Source organism: Elaeis guineensis, chromosome 3, assembly GCF_000442705.2.
Source record: "Elaeis guineensis isolate ETL-2024a chromosome 3, EG11, whole genome shotgun sequence".
Taxonomy (NCBI): domain Eukaryota; kingdom Viridiplantae; phylum Streptophyta; class Magnoliopsida; order Arecales; family Arecaceae; genus Elaeis; species Elaeis guineensis.
The window spans coordinates 109780969-109785676 of NC_025995.2; the positions used below are offsets into that span (position 1 = coordinate 109780969).

Here is a 4708-nt window from a genome sequence, read left to right on the forward strand (position 1 = left end):
AAATGAATTATTGAGAGGCATATAATCATCACAGACTTCTGGGCAACACTAGAGCATGAGATTTGCATGACAACATAAACCACTTGGCAACGATTTGCTTGATCCAGTATGATTCATGTCATACATGAGCAAAAGAATTAGAAACCCATCACCCTGGCACAATTTCCCTGCAGTATTTCTTTTTCCTCTAGCAATATATGAGTACTGTCTCTAAGCTCTGATTAAACTGGCCAGATATCTTATTGTCTTACATTTATTATTGGTGAGCTATGTAGCAACACTATCACTGACCAATTTATACTGACAAGAGACAGTTCATGTGATGAGAAGGTTGTAGAAGGTCTTTAAAAATTTACAGACTGATCTGAGCTACAAAGTTGGGCTCACAAAAAATATATCCCCATTGCTAACTGTAAAAAACACAAATGAAGAAGTACATGAAACTTTCCACCATCATGCAGAAGAGCAATGCAGATCTGTGTTCCTTGTACATTATGAATGCATTTAAAAAGATTTAAAACATAATCATGATCAATAATCCCAATTTTGTAATAAACGTCTTACACTTTTGAAGGAGAAGATGATTTCTTGTACTCAAGTATCTCCGCATATACCCATGAAACAAACACAAGAGTGAAGCCAAGGAAAAAAGAAATCTGCACAACAATAAAATGTCACAGCTAATGACTCAAATGACAGCATATTCATACAGTAGATAAAAATAAGCATAGCAAAGGCATCTCTTACATTTATCAAGAATTTTGCAGCACAAAGCTAATAGTTACAGGCTTACAGCATATGCAAGATCAGAAACCTCAAAAATGTCAGGTGCAAGGACAAGTTGACCATTTAGGAGATATTTGCACGGCCAACTAACTTTGCCATTTAATATACCATGCCATGGTGGGAAAGAAATAACGCCAAGCCTTTCATTCAGATGCGGAGATGAGGTGGAGGAAGTGAGATTGGCGAAGTGGGAGAGTTCACTTACTACAGCTCATTTTATAGTTGACTTGCAATATTACATATACGACATAGTCGAAGGCTCTTACTTAAATTTAGATAGTAAACCAGTAAGCCCTCCAGCACAGATTAACTGTTTCTCCGGTCCACAATTGCTGAAAAACTGACGAAACATTTTGGTCCCGGCGTGAACTGTATTCAATTTTTAAAATTTTGCCTAAACAAGATGCTTAGTTTGTGGTTAACCACACCAACCACCACTTTCTTTCAAGTCTTTGATGTATTCTATAAGGCTCTTTCTCCATTTTCCAACTTTAGTTGCTCTTTTTTATTTGGCAAAAACTTTAGTTGCTCCTTTTCCTCCTTGTAGCCAATGGTTGTTAGGATAATAAATACATGTGAAGGTCCCCGCATGTGAGACTCACTTTGTAGCTAGCCAATCCACCAGATCGGCCTTTTTGAATATATGATACATTAAGCTAATGAAATTGCTGGAGTAGACCACAAGCCTCTTGGATGTTGATCTACATTTGGGTGGTGAAGGGAATTCTAATGAAGATACTAAACAATATTAAGAGGTCTACTGCATTCCATATCTTCTCCAACAGTAGTTTTTTCTAGCCACGTCTTTTCAAACTTATAAAGTTTGGGGTCCCCATCATCCCCACATATGTCCAAAACAATAAGAAAATGGGCAGATACAAGTCTTGCTGAGCCTATTTAACTGTACAAGGGCAATGACCAAACAAGATAATGAACCTATCAATCTGAATCAAGGCAAAACTTTATTTAAAAATTACTTCAGTTAAAACTTTTAATGTATATGTCATATGTGCAGACCCAACAGATCTTTTCATCTAGCAAAGGTACCTCTTTTTAAGCTAATCTTACTTTATATATATATATTATATATATATATATAATATATATATATTTCATGGAGCAGAGTTTTTATATATAATTGGCATCCTAAATGCTGTTTTTTTATCATTGATTTTTGTTAAAAAAACCATTTTTTCTGAATTTAGCTAAATTTGGACAAAACATCTTAGCCAGAGGATAGGTGAAGCACTGATCATGAAATCCTAAACCCTTAGAAAAGCATGCTAATGTTCTGCATGGATCACAATTCATTCTAACTGCCAGGATTGGGAGGGTCCACCATGGCTAAAATACAGAGCAAATCACATAATCAGTCTGAATTTAAAAATGAATCTGCTACGCTATGTCTTTTGTATTTTCACCATAAAGACATGTGAAGATACAAATTGTAATTGCCATTGCAAGAGCTAGATTCCATAGTTCATGTAAATGAACAATGTCAGAGTAACAAGAAAGAAGAAATACCATTCTAGACAAGACAGTTTGAAATATTGTGTATATCTGACAATATCATAGCTAAATTATCCATAACATATGTATTTGAACTGAAATAGAGGATCGATCCACATATCACAGTGCTCACACATCCTATTTATTTTATTCAGATTGTTAACTCAAAGGTAGAGTTCTTGGCTTTTAAGTGTGACCATGAATGAAATGGAATACTTACAATGAAACTATTGTTTTTTTCTTTCTATACTTGTGAAATAACTGCAAATGAATGAATTTTTTTGTGCATAAAAAATCTATCCTTTTCTGTTATGTCTATTATTTTAATAAAAAATAAAAAAATAGTAATTATTGTGCCAATTATTTTAATCTAGTGCACACAAAAATTTGGATTTTTCCATTTTTATTTTAATTGTCCAAATCAAAATTATGAAGATAAATTGCCTTTTACAGAATTGATCATCAAATGGTTCCCATTCGAAAATCACAAATGAGAAGGTGGCAACGAGATAATTTGTGCAGATTTTGCAACCTCTGTTTGGGGACTACAATTATCTGTTTATTTACTGTTCTTACACCAGAAAAATTTATCCACATTATATCACTCTTTTTCAATATTAAAGGCTAGTCAAAATGAGTTGTTTCAAGATTCAGGATTCCCCCGATTTTACATGAGACAGGAGCTTCTAGGAGTCATTTCATTGGTTACGCAGAAAGATAAAATGAATCCTGTGATCCTGTTATCAAATGGCAGGACGAAAACCTCCTCTTTTTGTGGTGGCATCTCTAGGCATTGACCCTTCCAGATCATGTTACAATTATATCACATGTAAAGAGAAGATCATAGGTCAATCTACTCAAGCCAAATCATGTGCACCTAACTCAGGTGCTGGATACTTCCTTCTTTATTTTGTCATATACCTTAGTTTATCCTCTGTTACAAAATTTCCTCCCACCTGACGAATGGAAGATAGGTCATTTCTGATTCTTTGTTTTTCCCTTTTTTTTTTTTCACCCCAGGGGAGGAGGGGGTGCGGGGTGCAGTGGGGTAGTTTTTCCGATTCTTCGTTCTCTTTCTTTTGATCAAACTGTTACCACAATCCAACACTGATTCAAGAAAGAAACATTTGTTTTGCCGGGTAGTTTTCCAATTCTTTGTTCCGGTGGAGCTTCCAAGTCTTTCTTTTGATGAAATTGTTAGTTCAATCCATCATTGATTCAAAGAAAGAAAGAAAGAAAATCCAACACAATATTTTACCCGCGAAAATCCAAGAACAAACAATCATAGTGAGCACTAGGGCTACAATTCAACACAGTAGCAACAAAAACCAACCAAAACCTGTTACAAATTCAACAAAAATCAATATATTGAGAGCAAATATGAAAAAACATATCGAAGATTGAAACACACACCAGTCCAGGAGTCCAAGACCCGGATTCCACCATATTGCTTCCTCTGAGAGAAGAAAAAAAAAAAACAAGAACCAGACGAAAGAGAAACAAGAGCTTCTCAGACGAACCCCATAAAGCTGGAGACAATTAAAATCCAAGAAAAGCGATAACAGGGCAGAGACCCAGGATTACCTGAAACCAAGCAAGATCCAATCTCCCCTCTCTCTCTCTCTCCCCCCCCCTCTATTCTGCCACCGTTCTCGTCCTTTTCTTGGAGAATTATTGGCGTCGGGAGGGGGAGAAAAGATTTAAGCCAAGATAAGGGGGGAAGGAGGAGATCTAAAGCAAAGGGCAAGGGGTAAGGGGGTGGGAGAGACGTCGGAAGGGCGGTCGCTGTCGCGAAGGGAAGGGGGAGGAGCGGTTGGGGGTGGTTGTGCTTGCTTCTTCTTGGTTCGCTGGTCCTCGTCAGGTGAGCAGGGAAACGGTCCAGTAGGTACTTAAATCCTTCGTTCCTACTCAAACCTCTGTCCGATTTGGTATGTTTGATATACGTATTATCATTACGCTGATTGGGCGTTCATTAAGGCTCGGATCCTGTCTTCTTCGTATCTGAACCGGAAACCATCGGTCCTCCAACCACGGCCGACAATGATTGACATTACGACCATAAAGGGACCTCCACCGAAACATATAGACAGAGTAGCTAGTTGATGGGACTCATCCAATCACAGCCGTAGTACTCATCATGGACGGTTGTGATCGGAGAACCGGCGTAATTACAAGCTTGAGAGAATCGCTTCTCATTTAGTTATCTCTTGCATTTTAGCAGACCTTGTACAAAATTATAAAAAACAGTTAAAACATGAAAAATTGGATATTCACTGTCATCTTCAAAGTTATATATATATATATATATATATACACACACACATGCATGTACATATGTACATTTGCATGTGCATGTGCGATAACGATCATCCATCAATTAGATAGTAAATATTTTGGTTGTTGAAAATATATT

General features: G+C 36.8%; 1 long non-coding RNA gene across 1 annotated transcript; it reads right to left on the reverse strand.

Moving 5' to 3' along the window:
• Positions 1 to 152: 152 nt before the first annotated feature.
• On the reverse strand, positions 153 to 4325 carry LOC140856126 (uncharacterized). The gene is made up of 4 exons (XR_012139501.1): positions 3880 to 4325; positions 3709 to 3751; positions 565 to 656; positions 153 to 410 (listed from the first exon to the last, which is right to left on the reverse strand). It is a non-coding gene; the product is annotated as an uncharacterized lncRNA (long non-coding RNA).
• Positions 4326 to 4708: the final 383 nt, after the last annotated feature.